Source organism: Trematomus bernacchii, unplaced genomic scaffold, assembly GCF_902827165.1.
Source record: "Trematomus bernacchii unplaced genomic scaffold, fTreBer1.1, whole genome shotgun sequence".
NCBI lineage: Eukaryota > Metazoa > Chordata > Actinopteri > Perciformes > Nototheniidae > Trematomus > Trematomus bernacchii.
Window position 1 is genome coordinate 1,403,931 of NW_022987715.1, and position 21,433 is coordinate 1,425,363.

General features: G+C 42.6%; 1 protein-coding gene across 4 annotated transcripts in view; it reads right to left on the minus strand.

Moving 5' to 3' along the window:
- Positions 1–16,299, minus strand: part of ndst2a (N-deacetylase/N-sulfotransferase (heparan glucosaminyl) 2a) — a 35,730-nt gene extending 19,431 nt beyond the window's left edge. Inside the window, exon 1 of one of the 4 annotated variants that reach the window (XR_004556820.1) lies at positions 16,185–16,299. The gene's annotated coding sequence lies outside the window, so the exon portion shown is untranslated. Of the gene's footprint in view, positions 1–15,971; positions 16,116–16,184 lie in introns of those variants that run through there. The other 3 variants (XR_004556819.1, XR_004556821.1, XM_034142162.1) reach the window with 3 other exon arrangements.
- Between the last annotated feature and the right edge of the window lie 5,134 nt (positions 16,300–21,433).

Genomic DNA, 21,433 nt, shown 5'->3' on the forward strand with positions numbered 1-21,433 from the left:
TTACAGAGCCCCTCCTCCAACACACACGAACGCGCACATGACCAATGAGGGCACGAGATAAGTTTGTGCACAGATGGAAGGCTGACAGGCAGGTAGGCCATCCAGTTATTTTAGCCGGGCCGGCTAAAATGATTGGTCGTGCTTTTTACAGTACTACGGCTTCCACAGATGATATTTTTTTATGTATTTATTGTCAAAGCACTTAAGATATTCATTGCTATCGGGATGTTAAGAGCATTCCATGGAATATAACAAAAAGTGTATCTCGAGCCGGTTTCTCAAACTTACCTACCCCACCTTTAATAAAAAGTTGGGGGAAAAGTGATTATAAAAAACATATCAGTAGAGCTATGAATAACAATTATTTTCATTATCAATAAAAAGGTCCAAAATGCAAAAATATTCACGTTCATCTGATAATCGAATTTCAACATATGACAAGAATGTTATTTTCACTAAATAAAGCTTGATTGCAACATATGTATGGGCTCAGATCAGTCTCATATTACACAAATGCACACTTGTGTTTTTCAATGCACACACAAATGTGTTCCGTTTCATATACATGTAAATAAAATTCAAATACAGAAAAAGGTTTTACATAAGTATTTTTGATACACACATTTGTTTTCCGTTTAAAACCTCTGAACCTGCAAACACAACCCGCTCTCTGTGCACGGATCGCTGTGCATTCGTGTGAGTTTTTTTTGAGACTCCCCTGACGGTCACCCGATTCGTACTAGGGATGCCAGCGATTATTCGATTTTTCGAATATTCGTTAGTCTCCATAATCGAAAATTATTTTTAAAATTCGATTTTATTTATATATTTTTTTATTATTATTTATGTTTTTCTTTTTTTTCCTGACTTTGTTTCAACCAAACTAAGCGATTAATCAATTAATATTCGCCAGGGCTGTCCGACTTTCGAATTTGATCATGGTCAGTTTCTGGCATCCCTAATTCGTACTTGTAATGTTTTACGTGTATGCCGTACCCGGAACGAAATGGACCAATCCGTGGAGCCGTTACGTTACGTCACGTCACGTCCGCGGAGCCGTTACGTTAAGCGCCCGCTGATTGGTTCAAATTGACCAATCCACGGACTTCCTCACACACACATCTGTGTGCAGGGAGCAGGCAGCTCAGCTGATTTCTCCTCCCTGGCTGCAGGCTGATAACAGACAGTTGGGATCGCGGCGAAATTCTCTCTGCAGACCCATTCTCACAGCGTTTATCAACCTTTTTCTTACTCAATATCAAGCCACACTTATTGTTTTTACTTCGGCAGTGACTTTGTGTGTGCTCAGGATGAGTTTGGCTGTGTTTCGCTATGTATCCTAAACAAGGAAACAACACCTCCACGGAGCTCAGCGCGATTCACAACGTCCCGACCAATCAGAGCACACTGTGCTCACAGGGAGGGTGGAGGGCTGGAGCTATTGGAGCTACAACGAGCCGTTAAAGGCAGAGAGTGAAATTCAGTGAGTACACGTAGTTTACAGAGATGCTGTATGAGAAACCAATGTGAGTTTGGAAAAATGCACAATATAAATATATTCTAGTAGACCTCAACAATGGAATTGTTGAAGCATTTGTTTGAACAGTTTGCGGGTACTTGCTTTCAAGCAGAACAGGGCGGACAAACTTTGCGGGAGTGTTTACGTGTTCGGTGTAATGACGTACAACGTCCTCCACAACTTCTGTATTCTTATTCAGCCACTTGTTAACAAACATCCTTTTTCAGACACGTAAACTCTTCAGAAATCACTGTGCTGATGTAATTAATGTCGTAGAACAAAAAGTGATCCGTCTCTTAAATTTGTGTCAACCACAGACCTTTTCCAGCTATTTTCCAAAATCCTATGGAGAAATCCCATTGACTCTGAGACGAGGGTAAAATGCTAACTCACTTCCGGGTTTTAGGACTCGTTCCTGCACCACTCTATGGCCCAATCCCAAACCACGCCCTACACCCTACCCCTACACACTCCCCCTCCGTGACGGAGTGAACTCCGTGGAGTGACACATGAGGCTCCCTCATGTCAGATGGAGGGAGTAAATACAGCGGCAAGCTTTGGGACGGCCTCCCCTCTCTCTGGCAGAAACAGGAAATGCCGTAACTGTATGCAACAACGGTTTCAGATCAGCATCTCTAGACAAAACATGTAAATTAATAACTCAAATAAAACTCCAAACATCTTTAATTGTGTTACTTTTTTGTAAAACTCTTTTAGTTTTAAACCTAATTTTTATAGTTTTTGCAACACTCTGTAAATATACACAACTTTATAATAAAATGCACACATTTACCTTTTTCTAGACTAAACACAGGTATATGATCCTAAGTTAAAAACATAAGAGGTTATCATGAGGTTGTTAACATCGCAGTTTATCAGTGGATGTTTGCTGGAACTGTTTGTAAACAGCGTGTTTCCTGACGGACACACACAGCGTGTTTCCTGACGGACACACACAGCGTGACTCCTGTCGGACACACACAGCGTGTTTCCTGACGGACACACACAGCGTGTTTCCTGACGGACACACACAGCGTGTTTCCTGACGGACACACACAGCGTGTTTCCTGACGGACACACACAGCGTGACTCCTGTCGGACACACACAGCGTGACTCAGGTCAGGTAGAGACCGGTCTCCAGTCAGCACCGCTGCAGACTCGCTGTTTGAGGGCTTGATAGCCCACTCCCCCTCCACCCCGCTCAACACTCGTTGGTTTGGAACAGCACTTAATGTGGCGGACCCTCGGCGCAAACGGAGGGGTAGTGTGTAGGGGTAGGGTGGAGGGGGCGGTTTGGGATTGGGCCTATATCAATCCTAAAAATGTATTTTTTTTTAAATCATTAAAAACATTGATGAAATTATTTCTCAGAAAAATAAACTGGAAATTAATTTTAAATGTGACTCAATAGATTACATTACATTTTGAACGCTTTTATCCAAAGCGACTTACATACTCAATACTGTGGACAATCCCCACAGGAGCAATTTGGGGTGAAGTGTCTCAGGGACACAACTACATGCTGACTGCAGTGGGGTTTGAACCTGTGCTCCCCTGATCCGACCACCAACGCACTAGTCCACTGCGCCACACGCCTCCAATAGATAATTAAATAATTTAAATTATAAGTTAGAACCGTATGCCACGTCAAAATAAAGTCATAACCTCTTGAAATTAGTAAAAATTGCACACACGTGTATCCTGCTTGAAATCCTGAGCCACTGTACCTCACTGTCACCTTCAGAGATGAAAACTAACTCTGCAGTCATCACTGAAGATACAAAAAAACACTAAAACAGAAACTAATTCCTTCTTATGAAAAATAGGATTTCTAAACTTCCTATGTCACTTTTAACTACCCCTTTGTAATTAAAATAATTTACAAGTAATCACTTAATTAAAAAAAACACAATTTTTGCTCCAAACATATCACAACCCGGAACATAATTTCCACGAAGTTAAAGAAGACATTCTTCCAAACATGTGAAAGAATCCCTCTGAAGCGAGGTGTTACAGTGCGTTGTGAGGAGCGGGTCTGAGCACAGCTTCCTGAACAAACTATTCATTACATCTGCCTGCCCAGTCTCAACATGTTCCAACACACCCTCCCACTCTGCCTCCAGCTAAACTTTCCCCCAATAATGACATTAAACTTAAACACACACACACACACACACACACACACACACACACACACACACACACACACACACACACACACACACACACACACACACACACACACACACACACACACACACACACACACACACACACACACACACACACACACACACACACACACACACACACACACACACACACACACACACACACACACACACACACACACACACACACACACACACACACACACACACACACACACACACACACACACACACACACACACACACACACACACACACACACACACACACACACACACACACACACACACACACATTGATGTAGCATCACTGTCAAACCGTCATATTGAGTGACCTACTGCCGCTACATCTAAAATAAGGCCATCACATACTTCGTGGACTCCACCCAGAGAGACATCTGCGCACCAACAGGAGAGGAGTGTTTTACAAAGATACTGTTCTCAGGTGTTCTTAATCATTGTTTTCCTACAGATGAAGGTAGAAAGTAGGATCTATTTAAAGCGTACTAAACATACTGCAACACATAATGTGTATTCTCAATAGGGTTGCAAAGGGGCAAGGGCCGGTAAGTTTCCGGTACATTTCCATGGGAAGTTAAAGTGGACCTATCATGCTATATTTGAATAATATATTGTATGGCCATACCTATATAAAACATGTCTGTGAAGTTTTTTTTTCAAAATACCAAACAGATCATGCATTTTAGCCATGCCTCATTTCGCTCTATTTGCTCTTTTCCAGCCCTGTTTTTGCAAGGGCTGATTCTGTGAGAAGTCTTCTTCGCTGCTTTTGTGGCAGACTACAGTACCACTTACAGGCCTGGCATATGTACTACAGCGTCTCCAGCGCTTTCGAGCGGCAATGGCCGTGGCCCAACCCCCCATTCCCCTGATAGGTGGAGAGTTGCCCATATAGGCGGAGCACCCCGTTTCTGACGTCAGAACAATTTCAAATCTGTATCAGCTCCGTTGCAGCCCCGTTTTTAGAGATTTGGGTACGGAGGAAAAGAGAGAGGGTTGTGTTTTCTGACACTTGGTGAGTTCCCTGACACACTGGGGACACATATTCATGTATAAAAGACGTACAAAAGTGCATTTTGCATGATAGGTCCCCTTTAAGCTGGGGAATTTTGGAAATATTCCATATTGGAAACTTTCCATGGGAATTATGGGAATTTATGGGAACTAACTGGGAATTTATGGGAACTAACTGGGAATTGAGGGTAATGTAATCGATTGTATTTTGTTTTGTCATAAGAAAACATCCATGCAAAATGATACAATTAAAACATTTCAACAGAATTATTTGTAAGTAGAACAGAACAAGTTTGAATTATTTGATTGAACAATCATTTGTTTCATTGAAGAACAAAAACATGAATGTTGAGTTAAATATAACTTCTAGAAATCATGTGTGCATGTGAGGGAGGAATGCACAGTGCCTGTAGGGGGTGTGGTCTCAATAGCCATGCAGTAAGCAGTGTGCTATGGCATGGATATTCAAGTGTACTTGAATGGCATCTGTTTGTTTGGGTCAAGATTATGCTAAAATATACTTTCCCCAACTATATGTAAGTTCCCTATGAAGAGCCAACCTTCAATTTAGAAAATTCCTAGTTTATTCCCTTAAATTCCCGTTTATTCCCATAAATTCCCGTTTATTCCCTTAAATTCCAGTTAATTCCCATGGAAAGTTTCCATCTTTGAAAATTCATGGAATTTTGCAACCCTAATTCTGAACAATGAAAGTCTCTGAGAAAAATGAAGGCTGTCCTCCAAAATGAACAGAGTTGACTAAACACCTGGTTTACCAGAAACTGAACATTACAAGCTTTACGGAGGTTGATTATCTGGAGGCCTGCTTTATTGGGCTTCAGATCATCGATCAGCTGCTCATGTTTGCTCACTCTTTGAGCCGTCCCCATTGCTCTTTGTTTCCAACTCAACAGTGAGCATATTGCAGCAGAAAGCAACCTATAACACAAAGAGCTTTTTATATATAGCAGCTTAAAACATGTGGCTTATTGTCTGACTTTCAAATGTGCTTTTTATGTCAGTGTGAGAAATACTAGAGAATGTCGCCTGACAGACAGTGAGACTTCAGCTACGGGGCACTCATGCGGCTTTCACACCAGCGCTTTTCCCTTTCTAGCTCCGAGCTAGAGCTTTTCTGGTTCAGCTCCGGTTACCCTTTTCTGCTCCCGCTCTGTTCACACCACTCAGAGCCGGGATGGTGCTGCCGCTGCTGTGTCATGACGTCACCGTTTACATCACTGATTTGCTCCCCAACGGCGCTCACAACAACAACAACGGGGGACTGCGTCGGGTCGATGATCGTGTTGCTTTTAATCATACGAAGCCAGATTAAATTAAATAACGACTTCTCCAACCTTATACTTTTCTCCAGAGTGCCGTGGTTCATTGTTTATTAATGTGTTTCAGCGGCATTTACCGACCGCTGCAGTGCTGGCTGCACTTCCACGGGAGTTTATTCTCCCGTTAGCTCCGGGTTAGCTCACACGGCTCTAAAGTATTCACTGTCTGACTGTCACACAAGCAGCTGATACATATCCCCAGTTCCCCTTAAGTGAATGTGTGTCAGTCTGAATTGACGCTGTTTGGCATCACAACGCTGTTATGAAAGTTTCTCTGGTATAACATGGGTGATGTTAGCATAGCAACCGAAGCTAAACTGACTACTTGCTAAGCCGTTTTCTACAGGCACATTTTACCGGCGTATTTTTCATTATGATTCTACTTGTGATAGTCGGACATGACAACCTGTGCAGCCCATGTATTGATTCCATCCAATAGCTGCTATAATAAAAAACAAAACGTCTGCCTGCTCTCCACAATGATCAATAACAGCGAACGGATGGTCAAAGTAAGGTACAAATAAACAGAATCACACGAAGCCTGGTTAGTGTTGCCTGACTTTATAAAGTGTGTGGTTGCCTTCTAGTCACTTTGCTCAGCGCTACTGCTTGTAGGCAGGCATGACGAGACTCTTCAGTCGACCCATGTTCAGGGGAGGTGGGTTTAGTTTCCTGCACGCCTCGACGTAAGAGAGACGTAAGCGACGCCGCCTCTAGCTCCGAAGCTCTTGCTTCTAGACCGACAATTTTTTGGAGCTGGAAGTGAACCGGATTCCGGAGCTAAGAGGCAGCGCCACTGCGGTGTGAACAGGAAAAAACTGTACTTTTCAGGCTCTAGCTCCGAGCCGGCACTGAAAACGCGTTGGTGTGAAAGGGGCAAGAGAGGAGCTGATACAAGTTCTCATGTTTTATCATTTTAAACATGTATGTGTTCACAGCTTTAATTGGCAGAAATGTTGCAGCAACTATGACCAAGACTTGGTAGTACTCGAGTCCTGGACTCGTGACTCGACTTGGACTTGTGCACTGATGGACTTGAACTAAGACTCGTGACTCGCACATTGACATCAAGCAAGTTTTGTCTCAAGTCCGGAAGGACTCTGCGAGGCGCCCCTACTATGCCCAGCCTTAAGATGTCCTGGTTGAATGTTTAAAAAAGTTCAATTTATTTTTTAAATGGACAATAACTGCAACAACAAAAAAATGGCGGGCATATTTTGGTGATAGTATGAAATTAAAGAAATAGTGACTGATAACTTTGTCCATATAACTGACACAACTTCACAAATAGGTTCACTTCAAAAATAGGTGCATCTGATAGGAGCTCCCATCAACACTCATTCAAAGCAAGCATCAGCATCTCAGAGCAGTATGCTAAATAATATACGTACATGGTGAAGGGCTTCCTACAATGAAGTTAGAAGAACACAGCGTTAATGCTAGGCTCTAACTCCAGAGTCTCAAAATCTGTCAAATCCATGTTTTCTGTATGATGGGAGGACGTTTGCCACACACCGGAACCCAGGCACTCATATGCTTTATTTAAAGTGGACCTATCATGCTATATTTGAATAATATAGTGTAGGACCATACCTATATAAGGCATATTTATACTTTTTCTTTTTCAAAATACCAAACAGATCATGCATTTTAGCCATGCCTCATTTTGCTCAATTTGACATTTTTTAGATCTGTTTTAGCAAGGGTTGATTCTGTGAGCAACAGCACCATCTAGAGGCCTGGCATATGTACTACAGCGTCTCCAGTGCTTTCGAACGGCAATGCCGTGGTTGTCTCCTCCTGATTGGTGGAGAGTTGGCCCAATAGCCGTAGCGCCACTGTCCTGACGTCAGGACAGTGTTCAAATCTGGATCAGTTTTTATCAGATCCGTTGCAGCCCCTTTTTTTAGAGATTTGGGTATGGAGGAAAATAGAGAGGGTTGTGTTTTCTGACACTTGGTGAGTTCCCTGGAACACCGGGGACACATATTCATGTATAAAAGACGTACAAAAGTGCATTTTGCATGATAGGTCCCCTTTAATAAATAAAATAACCTGGCTTTCTAGGAGTTTGCAATGCTGTGATCAAAACTTCTTACAGACCCACCTAAATATCAACAATTATGCAAGACAAGATTTACAAAACAAAGATACAATTTGATTTAAAAAAAACTATATATTGCTTGTTTACACTATCTCAATAAATCGGAACATATAAACCTAAAACTACGGTCTTGCCAATTGACAGCCCCAATATCAATTCTGAATAATAAAACAGCTCCATTAAATATTTTCTGCACTTTGGATCCACAGGTACCAGCTGCACCCTCATCTTCGTCCGCCAGGGGCCACCCAGCCCTGCGGGGCCCACAGAGCCTGCATACCCTCACACATTTCACACCAACGCGATTCCAGGGCCGGTTCGGAGCTAGAGCCTGAAAAGCACCGGTTTTTCCTGTTCACACCGCAGCGGAGCTCCGGTTCGTTTCAAGCACCAAAACATTGTCGGTCTAGAAGCAAGAACCGCATACGTCACGCTTACGTCGGAGGGGGGCGAGATTAACAGTTAAACGCGAGTACGGCAAATAAAAGTTGTAACAAGCAGTAGTGCTGAGCCAAGTGACTAGAAGGCAACCACACACTTTATAAAGTCAGGCAACACTAACCAGGCTTCGTGTGATTCTGTTTATTTGTACCTTACTTTGACCATCTGTTCGCTGTTATTGATCATTGTGGAGAGCAAGCAGACGTTTTGTTTTGTATTATAGCAGCTATCGGATGGAATCAATACATGGGCTGCACAGGTTGTCATGTCCGACTATCACAAGTAGAATCATAATGAAAAATACGCCGGTAAAATGTGCCTGTAGAAAACGGCTTGTGCCACAATAGGATAGCAACAACAAGTAATCAAGATAGTCAGTTTAGCTTCGGTTGCTATGCTAACATCACCCATTTTATACCAGAGAAACTTTAATAACAGCGTTGTGATGCCAAACAGTGTCAATTCAGACTGACACACATTCACTTATGGGGAATTGGGGATATGTATCAGCTGCTTGTGTGACAGTCAGACAGTGAATACTTTACAGCGGCCGCTGCCGTGTGAGCTAACCCGGAGCTAACGGGAGAATAAACTCCCGTGGAAGAGCAGCACTGCAGCGGTCGGTAAATGCCGCTGAAACACATTAATAAACAATGAACCATGGCACTCTGGAGAAAAGTATAAGGTTGGAGAAGTCGTTATTTAAAGTGGACCTATTATGCTATATTGGAAAAATATATTGTAGGGCCATACCTATACAAAACATGTCTGTGAAGTTTTTTGCTTAAAATACCAAACAGTTCACTCATTGTAGCATGCCTCATACTGCTCATACCCTTCTTTTGAAGCCCTGTAAGAGAAACGCGGATTTTGGGTCCTTAGCTTAAAAAAACAAAAAAGAGGAGGCGGAGCTAATGCCTGATCAGAATTCTACCGGAGATAAAGTTAAATTCTGCTGTGATAAAACGCCATCCTGTTCTAAACCACATCAAAGATTATTTCTGAAACAGTATGGAGCTCAAATGCTTTTTCTCTTGCAGGTTTATCACAAGGTGAGTTCTTTTTTTTTTACTTCCTGCTTTTTAAACACATGTGCTCTACAGTACAGGTTAGCTCTGAGTGTTAGCGAGGCTTGCTAATGTAAACAAAGACGAGATTACGTCGAAAACACGTCAGGCATTGTTTCCGATAGCAACTTTCTGTGGGTCCGCTGCCGATTTGATGTCAGATCGACAGCAAATCTGTATCCGCTCGTTGTACACCCGTTTTTAAAAGATTTGGGTACGGAGGAAAAGAGAGAGGGTTTTATTTTCTGACGCTGCGTGAGTTGCCCGACGAACCGGGGATACATATTTATGTATAAAAGACATCACAAAGTGCATTTTTCATGATAAATGAAATGAATGATTAATTTAATCTGGCTTCGTATGATTAAAAGCAACACGATCATCGACCCGACGCAGTCACCCATTGTTGTTGTTGTTGTTGTTGTTGTTGTTGTTGTAGTGAGCGCCGTAATGCCGTTGGGGAGAAAGTCAGCGACGTAAACGGTGACGTCATGACGCAGCAGCACCAGTCGGGCTCTGGGCGGTGTGAACAAAACGGGGGCTGAAAAGAAAAAACGGTTCCGAACCAGAAAAGCTCTAGCACGGAGCTAGAACGGGAATCCCGTTGGTGTGAAAGCCCTATCAGGGGTTTGTTCTCCATGTCTCACCTACTGCGCTTAAAAATGACATGTTTGGGATTTGTTACAATGGAAGCTCATTGAAGATTGGCAAGTCAGGAGCTTCAATGTTATGTCAATATTTTACTGTAGGATATAAAGTGGTATTGAATTTCAATATTTTTAATGCAGTTATTGTATCAAGTAAACAGATGTTAATGTTCTGTTCCAAGACACAAAACACTTTGATATATAAAATATAATGCAGCAATACAGCCTCACCTTCATACACAAACAGGAACTTGCTGTGAAAACCACTCCAGGGCCTTCCTCTTAATTATCAAGTGTTATCTCAGACATCAGTAATGGCGCATTTCCACTGCAGGGCCTTGCACGGCTTAATACGGTATAGTTATGGTGCATCCACTGCAGGGCCTCGTACGGTATAGTTAGGCCTTGGTAGGCCAGGCTCACTTTATGCTGCGTTTCCATTACAGTTTAGTAGCTGGGGTAGTAACTATAGTAACGCAGTGTAGGCGGAGCCGTGACGTCATCTTCAATGCGAACCACAAAACCAACATCAGCCGTTAGCTGTTAGCACTCAGAGCTCACAGCTCTTCATATCTGTTCAGAAACTAGACAAAAGTTAAACAAGTACAAACCACAGACTGTCTGTGTCATGGCGAATACAGTCGCTGGTTTATTTATGTCTGCAGGCCGTTGTTGTGAGTGTGGACCAGGGGTCGGCAACCTTTTTGATATGAAGTGCCATTAAAAAAAAAAAATTGTTATCAGCGTGCCAACGATCGAGAATTATCAACGGGGGGGGGGGGGGGGGGGGTTGAGGAGCTTGACGCTCGTGAACTGTCAACAGGAGGGCGGGGGAGCCTCGCTGCGGGGAAGCAGTGTGTGGACCTGTCAGCGCAACTTACATGATGCCGAATTTAAAAAACACATTTAAATAATTGGTTTAAACGGCATAATAATAAGGACGATCGTCCGTTCTGTGATTCTCCAGAACACACATGTTATGATATTAGGGTCATGCAGAGTGAGATGAGATCGCTGTCCCTTTAAGAGAGAGAGAGAGGGGTGTGGCGTGTGCATGTGTGTGTGTGTGGATGGTAGAGCGACAGTGAGCGAGCGTGTGTATGTTTCTGGAAGTGAAACGAGGCAGCAGAAAAACAGAGGTCTGTGATGTATTTTGTGAAACAGAAGAACAGCTAAATAAATGCAACGGCCTCCCAAGAAGAGCTCGCCTCTCTCCAGTCATTTAAGCTAAAGTGGGTTATTGACCCTGAAGCTTGTTGCTTCTGCCCTCCTCGACTACGGTCTGGGAGCCGACAGGAAAGTTCAACACACAGATGGCCAGTCCGCCCCTTTGTAGCATATTATTTCAATGAGAGATGAGCAGATCGCCACTGGGCTTTCAACTAAAGACACAGCCACGCAAAAACTGCGGCATTTGTAAAGCTCCTTATGGGTACTGCAATTTGTGAAGTGCTTTCCTCTGTGGTGAAACGATCAGCCCTGCACCACGGAGGAAAGCGGCAGAAAGTCACCTGGAGTTAAACAGAGCGGGGCTGCGTTGCGTGCATGGCTTCCTTCTGCAGGTAACGGGGAGACGCGCTCTGGCGGCGGTCTCGTTCAGGATCCAAAAATACAATTAAAATATTTTGCACACTTATTCCACTTATTCCTAGTGTGCCACTGGTTACGGTGCCGCATGCCAGGGGTTGCCGACCCCTGGTGTGGACGGTCGGAGCATATACTGCGTTAGCTTAGCCGATCTCCATTCAGAAAACACGCATTTTAAAAGGTTTTTCGCCTGCCGTCTGTCTGCAGACTTGTCAAAGCATTAAGTCATGTTTTTTTACTAACCGGTATCAGTATGTTGTTACTTGGGCATCATTTTGAAACGTGTATTACAATGAAATCACGGTCAAATATGTTCATTTTGTTGTAGTTGTAGCCCCTTGCCAGCGATTCTCTCTGACCATTCAGCAGTCGAGAGTGTTCACTAGTTTAGCATATTCAGCCTGGTTGTTGGCCCGGTAAGAACCTCGATTTTGGAGGGCCAGAAAAAAGGTCAAAAAGTAGCCTTGAGCCGGAACTACCCCTAGTGGAAAAGCAAAAAAAAACGGGCCGGGTTTGGCACGGCACGCTTAAACCGTGCTACGCGCTGCAGTGGAAATGCGCCATAATATGCTCTCAGGGCAGACGGGGGCCGGGGCCTACAGATCACCACTAATTGGCTCTCTGCTGGAGAACAGAAACGAAGACGTCAGTCGTCAGAGAGCGGAAAGTCACAGAGGGGAAATCAGCTTTTTATAGTCATCTCATTCTCGACATGCCACTTCCTAACCTCACGCCTTCAGATTCAACAAGGATTCCAATTATTAGGATGAAAAACTGTGATTCATAATACAAGCACAAAAAATGTTCACACTATAGCATAGTCAAACTGTTTGACGAGTGGAAGTCTTTGTTATTTTATGTGAGTTACGCCTAAGGTTCAAGGACAATTTTACCTGAACATGGATTGGAGTCTGCCCCAACAACACTGTAGGGCTGTACCCGAATATCTGAATATCTGAATATCCAAATTCAATTTGGCAGCCGCACTGCACTGCGGCTGCCAAATTGAATTTATTGAAATATCCAATATCAACGTAAGAGCTTGTGCCTCTTCGGGGGGTGCTAACACTTAAAGGTGGGGTAGGTAATTTTGGAGAAACCAGCTCGAGATCGCTAGAATTTGAAAATACACAGCCGGAAAAAATCTGCCACTTCCTTATAGAGCCCCTCCTCCAACACACACGCACATGACCAATGAGGGCACGGGATAATTTTGTGCACAGATGGAAGGCTGACAGGCAGGTAGGCCATCCAGTTATTTTAGCCGGGCCGGCTAAAATGATTGGTCGTGCTTTTTACAGTACTACGGCTTCCACAGATGAAATTTTTTTATGGATTTTTTGTCAAAGCACTTAAGATATTCATTGCTATCGGGATGTTAAGAGCATTCCATGGAATATAACAAAAAGTGTATCTCGAGTTGGTTTCTCAAACTTACCTACCCCACCTTTAACCATAAACTTTCTCGTTTACTTTCTCCGTCTTTAAATAGGAAGCCAAGCCAAATTACACTTAAGATGTGTTGAAGCGGTTCGATGCTGATTACTACGCACCCCCCCGCGGGCCGAATATCCGAATATTCGCTGCTGATTACCATCGAATATCCGGAGCCCGAAAAATGGTATTCGGGACAGCCCTACAACACTGGCCCATTGAAAATACTTTGGTAAAGAGCAAGAAATCTCAACAACTACACATGGCCACAAATAAATTAAATAGTAATTCCCAATGTGTTGGTTAAAAAGGAAATCTTTCCTAGTACTGCAATCATATTCAATTTCAATAGAGGTTTATATAAACTTTAGAAGGTTTTCATGGTGATACAATTGTACATTACTTTTGGAGATGGCCAGGTAAATTGTCTGACTTCGCTAAATAACTGAATGGAACAAGAGAAAACGGTTTTACAGACACATTAAGGCCCCGGCTCCACGAGAACAAATACGGCAAAACGCATCGGAGTAACGCAAATGCAACCGCAAAAAACCTTCCGTCCCCACGCAATATACACCGGATTGTGTCAAGCTCCACGAGACGGCTCCGTTTACATCCAAACGCTGGAAAAGCTGCAGTACATATGCCGAACCTGTACGTGGCGCTGTAACTTCCTCCACAAAAGCAGCAACTTCCTCCACAAAAGCAGCGAAGAAGAATGGTTGTCATGGCTGCACTTCTGTTTTTTCTCCGCGGTGGGGGCGGAGGGAACCGCGCAGAGTTTTTCGCCGGTCAATGTGTGTTAAAGTTTAGATCTTCATGCTTCCTCATGCAGCAGCTGATCCAGTAAGTAAACCCGACAGTAAAAATAAACATATTTATAACTAGTTTAGGTAGTTTGAGAGGTAATTAAAATAGCTATGGGTGGTGATCTGATTTGAAGTGTGTGTTTTGCTCCCGCTGCTTCACAGCCGGAGGAGCTGCGCGTCTCCGTCCTGTCAGATTAGACTTCACTCGCGTTTATGTTCATATCGAGATAAAGATAAATAATCTGACTCTGAATCTGGCGGGGAGAGGCGGGGCTATGAAAACGAATGACCGTATAGGCGACTCCACGGCCCCGTTGGACCCCCCAGAGCGCTCCGTTCCCAGATCTATCCACCTTTGGACCCGTTGTCGTTTGCGGGGTCTGTTTCTACGTTTCCCTTACGGCGTCGTCGAGCTTAGAGGGCTATACGCATGAGAAATATGCGGATTCAACCCGTATTTGTCCTCGTGGAGCCGGGGCCTCAGAAGTTTCTGGTTCACGCTGACATCTGAGGTGCGAATGACATAGGTTTACTGAATACACACAGTGATTCACTCATCACACAGCTGTCACAGGTTAATGTACAATTGTCGCTGTAAGTCTGCTGTTTTGTTCAGTGGTGAATGATATGACATCATAACCAAATCAACGTACCCATCAGATTCAGTCCTTTGCTCCTGTCCACAGACCTAGATATAAGAACTGGACTTCATATCAACAAATTAACTTTCCTTCTATAAAAGAGAAGCCACTTCACTAAAGCCGGGAGCATCTGACCTGAATTCAACCCTGGCTGTGAAGGATAAAGACAAACTGTCCTCCTGACAGGCTCAGCCCAGGTTGGACCGCAGCATGAACCGGATCCACAGCCTGTTCAGTGAGGTTAAGAAACAGCAACCATGTTGAGAAATTGATGTTATCATGACTGAACACAAACGTTCGAGAAAACAGTGCAACACTTAAAAATATCATTACAATCACGTGACACTTGATCAAAGGTTAGGTAAACATGACAGAACCTGGCCAAGCACACAGAGTCCACTTCAGAATGTGACCTTCTCATGCGGGTTCTAAATTCAGGAGTGGGTTTTGAGGTTTCTCACTCAAACATGACACCACTCACTGCTGTTCATTAAGAGTGATAAGCACTGAGGGAGAACAGAGTGATGCTGTTATTGCACCGGTAATTATTCCTCCGGTAATTATTCCTCACTAAACAGTAACAGAGAGATGTGAAGTGCAGATTAGAGCTAAGGTTACAGAATGTATGATCCGGATCGACAGGCAGGGCTCGTGTAAACAGTGTTACTGATCATCTGAAAGCCAAAACATCAGATTTACACCGATGACAACATGGTGCTCCACAACAAATAAAACACAATTATTGATAACACAACATAATATGTTACACCTCGGTGTCAGCAGACATTGTTGTTAAATGAAGAACTGAAAGGCAGCGGAAAAGAAATAAGGAGAAGTTCATCTCCACAGCCAGCAGCTCGTCGAGCTAGAAACTAGCTTAACTCTGCAAAGCAACAGTGTCACCAGACTGTCGCTAATGCTAGCACAGCTATCGACAGCTTTCAGTCTAACCTACTTTAATGAACCAACCAGTGACCTGGGCCTTCGTCGTCTTCTATCCCCTCTGTGGTGCTAGTGTGTTGCCCAGTCGACAAGATAGTACAAACCCTCTCCCGTAAACACTGGATAACTGGGACCTGTAATAACAGCTAGCTGCCGAGGCTACGACAGCTATCTTCTCATTCCGAAGATATACAGTGTCAGAAATACAAAACCTGTCAGTGGTTTCGGACTCACCGGTATTCTTTCTCAACAGACATCAATCCGAATAAAGGAACGAGGGATAGCGAGCTTCAATGTTTAGAGTTAAAAGTGAACTTCAGCACATCGCTGCTCAGTACGCCATCTTGGATCTGCTGGATACTTGGACTCAACCAAATGTGGCATACAGGGGGAGGATTCCAAATGCAACCCCCCAAAGTGATGTATCTAAAGTTTGTTTTAACATACCAAGATCAGAAGAAAGACATGGTCCTCTCTGTCATCCGGGAGAGATTGGAGGATTCAGTGGTAATGTTGAAATCCTTCTTCTCTTACCGCATATTACTGATAGATAACCCCTGGAGCCACAGTGTCCACAGTGCAGTGTTCCCAACGTACAGATGTGCTCTGCGTGATGTGTCCCCGAACATGTGAACCTGCCTCTGTTCAGAGCTTTCTGTGAGAGCAGCTCATGTCTGAATGCATCAAATCAATGTTCAAAATAAAATCAATGTTTTAATTTAATATATAGGTACATCATTGTTTCGGTACCACTTTACAATAAGACTACCCTTATAAAGGATTCATAAAAGGTTTATAATTAGGTTATGAATTAGGTTGTAAACACTTTATTAATCATTAACGACCATGTATAAACCAGTTCTAACATAGTTTTCATACATCAACACAGGCTCACTATTTGGCAAGATGACTAAGCCTTCTATTTAGCGAGAATCAACTCGGTGAGCAACAGATACCAAGGATGCCTGCTAATGAAGACGAAGTAATTAGGTAACCAATATAAGACTTAGCAGTACAGATAAATGTGGGCTCACTATTTGGCAAGCAACCGGTCACAGTTGCCCTGTTTATCTCATGTCTTATAAAAGCTTATTAATGATTTATAAAGTGTTCACAACCTAATTAATAAATGAACTACAAACTATTCGTAAACCCTTTATAAGGGTAGTCTTATTGTAAAGTGGTACCATTGTTTCTTAGTCAATATAAAAAAATAGACAGTGTTCAACAATTGTAATTTATGTATATTTTCTAGAAATCAGTTGGTTTGATTGAATACATTTTAAGATTTTCAAATATATTTATATTTATAATAAAGAATACAAGGAATTCCCAATGACTATTTTCAAAGTGAATTTGCTTCAAAGCGTTGCAGGACTGTGTGTGTCCCAGCACTGACCTGAGGGTGCTGAAGGCTTCTTGGTTGATGGTTTGTACTTGAGGACTGACTGAGGACAGATGTAGCCTACTGTCCCTCTAAGTCAGGGACGTGTTATCTTCTGGTGATCCCGAGTTTTCAGCGTTCTACCCTTATATATACAGTCTATGGTTCTACCTGACACATTCTCCATTTTGCAACCCCCCTCTCTCTCTCTCCTTCTCCTCATTGACTGAGGCTGGGTCGTCTCCCCTGACCCTGTACATGTCTGTTCTCCATATTAGTCTATACTTAGTATTTTGGGACCAAAGGTCTACATATTTCACCAACCCATAAGGACCCACCGTGACACGGGTGTCACATTAACTTTAAATGTTCTGGAAAGTTCCTTATACAGCTTTAGCCTTTATTTTATCTCATGAAGTCCCTAATGTCGCGTTTCCACTACACGGCCTCGCTCGGCCCCGCTCGGTATGGCTGGGCCTCGTTAGGACTGGCTCACTTTATGGCGCATTTCCATTACAGTTTAGGAACTGGGGCAGTATCTATAGTAACGCAGTGTAGGCGGAGCCGTGACGTGATCTTCAGAGGACCCCAGAAAAACAACACAGCCGTTAGCTGTTAGCACTCAGAGCTCACAGCTCCTCATATATGTTCAGAAACTAGACAAAAGTTAAACAAGTACAAACCACAGACTGCCTGTGTCATGGTGAATACAGTCGCTGCTTTATTTATGTCTGTATAGGCCGTTGTTGTGAGTGTGGACGGTTGGAGCATATACTGCGTTAGCTTAGCCAATCTCCATTTAGAAAACAAGCATTTTAAAAGGTTTTTTCCCCTGCCGTCTGTCTGCAGACTTGACAAAGCATTAATTCATGGTTTTTACTAACCGGTATCAGTATGTTGTTACTTCGGCATCATTTTGAAACGTGTATTACAATTAAATCACGGTCAAATATGTCCATCTTGTTGTAGTTGTTGCCCCCTTGCCAGCGACGCTCTCTCTAGTTTAGCATACTCAGCCCGACTCAGCCTCGTTGTCTCTGGCCCTGGACCCACGATTTTATGAGGCCAGAAAAACTGTGAATTAGGACCCGCCGGCCGGTACTAGGCCAAGTGGAAACGCAACCAAAGACGGGCCGCTGACGTCACAGCCCTCTTAAACCGGGCTGCGGGCTGTAGTGGAAACGCGCCATTAGTGACACACCCTGAACAGTCTGGGGGGTCCTGTTCCAGGTCATGTGATTTTGTGTTCCCATAACAACATGTCCAAGATGTCCATGTGCCAGACTAACACATGTGACCGAACTAGCTACATTTCAAAAGCTTTTTTGTTGTTGCTAAAGGTAAAATTCAAGCCTTTTAAGAATTAAAATGCTTACATAACATGTGCTTTATTACATTGAACCTGTTGTGGAAACATTTCTTGATCAAATTGAAGTGAAACAAATGAGACAAACATCGCTGTGACACTGGTATCACATCGGGACTTTAACCCTAAACTTTCACAGTAAACCCAAAGTGACATATATGCACAATTAGAAATATTATTATGATCTGCTCAGTTCATTTAGCTGATTTCATTATATTGAGTTGATATGTTCTTATTCTTCAATTCAAAGAATGTTCAAACTAATTTAAACCAAAAAATCATCCTCATTAATGAAGTTATATATAGAGTTATTTTACCATTAAAGCCCAATGTGACATATATGTCACATTTCAGATCTTTGACACTAGGGGGTGGTTACTTGTCAGAAATGTGTTCTTGGTGGTCTATTTAGTCTAAATTATGTTCCCCTTAATTTTCCCAAAAGTAGAAATGGGTCCGGGTTCTTATGGGTTATTAAATTGAATGCCAATATCATGGAATGTCCTCAGAGGTGGGAGAAGTACTCAGATCGTGTACTTGTTCTTAATATAGTTCGCTATCTGTGTACTTTTTTTTTTAGATGTTTTGTTTTACATTTTATGTATGCACCATGACATCAAGTCAAATTCCTCGTACGTGTGGACCAGAGCCGTATTCTATCTATATGGCGCTGGTGTGGACCATAGACTGTGGGTGTTTCTCAATCGCGAGTACGCTTGCTTGGTAGCACATGTCTGCCGAGCATCTTGCTTCAGAAGCGAGGCAAGAATACTTCCTGGCATTCGGAAAACAAAGAGTGGAACAGGCTAGCAAGTGTGCAGGTGTGCGTCATATGAGAGGCCCCGCCTTACATCTTCCGCCACAGATTTGGGGAAATTGGTCCGTGCGCAAAGCATTGTGGGGATTTTAAGGCCGCGAAGTCTACTCATGTGCACACTCGATATTTCTCCAAACGGAGTACGCCGGGCTCGGTAGATTTCCAAGTATACTGGAGATTGGAACAGTACTTCGGCGGCACTCGATGACGTAGTATGCTTGAAATAGTGGCTCGGAAGCAGCTTTACTCGCGATTGAGAAACACCCAGAATATATAAATGGACGTAGGGTCCGTGACGTCACCCATAGGATTCTGCAGAGTTGCCGAGAAGCCCTTAGTAGGCGGAGTCGGCCACTAACGGCTCGACAGTGACGTCTGAGTCTAACTCCCGCCTGCTCCAAATAAGGGCAAAGAGGCGGAGCCGAGGCGGGACCTCCTGCCTCCAGCTGGGAAGTAACAGAGCTAGCTCAAGCTAAGAAGCTAAGCTAACATGGTCCCCATCTGCACACTGCCGTCACATTTTACGTTTCTAAGGTAAGCGGACATGAAACTATTCAGCAAAACTATAAATAATAATCTAAGTTATTGAGTTTTTAGCATAATACTTCAGAATCTTAAAATCCCTTAACGTTTGTATGCAATGTGCTAAATGCAACACTGGAATCAAGCAAATATTAATATGTTTGCATGACATTAGTTATTTATATTTTGCTATCACTTAATTATACGTTTAATACATTTAAGTCAAGCTAAGGTACAGTGCATGTGATGGTAGCTAGTTAGTGCTCTTACCTGTGAGGCCTCCTCCAAACAGCATTATAACCAGACTGTATCATTACAACTATAAGTACCAGTTCTAGATCCTTGACTTTAGACAAACAATTCAAAAGACAAAATGTATTTAAAGACCAATCTTTATTTGAAGGTGCCTCTTAACCTGAGATATTAGTTATACAGTAATAGTATTGACAATCTAAAAAAACTGAGCAACTCAACAGTCAACTTTATATTTCTTATTGTCTAAAGCATTTATTATTTTCATTTTCCCCCTCTCATATTCAGTGTGGAGTGTGGACGGATTGAGACAGCGTGGTGTCCAGAGAGCTGCAGAGACTTCAGGGAGAAACCTCCGTGTGATGGATGTCCTGTCTGTTGGTTTGGAGAGGACTGAGGGTCTTTCCTCTGCGAGGAGGACCAGGCCTGATGGAGGAGCCCATGCATAGCTGATACCACCTGCACAGGCCTTGTCTGTCACTTTATTTGACTAAATGTGTTTACTTATACATTTAATAGGTTTACACCTTCTGTCCATATGTGCTTTTTATTTAAAACATGTTTGATTAACTTTTGGTTCAGATTTCAATAAATTGAATTTGTATTTGCACTCCTTTTGTCCATTATTCTTACTGAAAATGTTAGATTACACATTCACATCTGACTGAAGATTGGCCCCATTTATTTGTGACGTTGCAAACTCTGCGGTACAAGGTACAGGTGTTGTGAAGCTCATAAAGTGAGGCAAATAGAATTAATCAGCTGATGGAGTGTAGATGTGGAAATAGGTGCATTCGATCAGCTGACTTCACAATAAAAGTAGTTTCTTAGTGAATGTCCTGTACTGGTCTTAAAATCTCATAACATCAGCTTTTAATTTTCCTCTTGGATGTTCTTCTTGACCCTCAGAGAAGGAGAAAATGTTGAGTCGTGTCTTTCAGGCATGTCCTTTCCAAACAAAAATTACAGGAAACATAAAGCATATTATTGCAGAACAAGCGTGTTATTTATGAAAGAGGTGAGTTTGTGTTTAGGGGCTGTAGATATAATTATTTTGTAATTGTAATGTTTTTTTTTATTTCAACAGTGAGCTACAAAGACAATCAGATTATGAATGAACAGTATGAAATTCATCAACATTGAAATGTATTTTATTATCAAAATAATATTTAACTGTTATTAAAACAAGCTTGCTCTGTTGTCTCACTGAAAGAATAACTTTTACCACGTTTTTACAGACAATATTGAGAGATAAATAGCAGTTGTCACTATGCGTTAAATATCTTTGCCTTCAATACCTTAAATTAGAAAGCTGACAAGTCATATTGCTTGTTAACATCTAAATGTAACCCTTT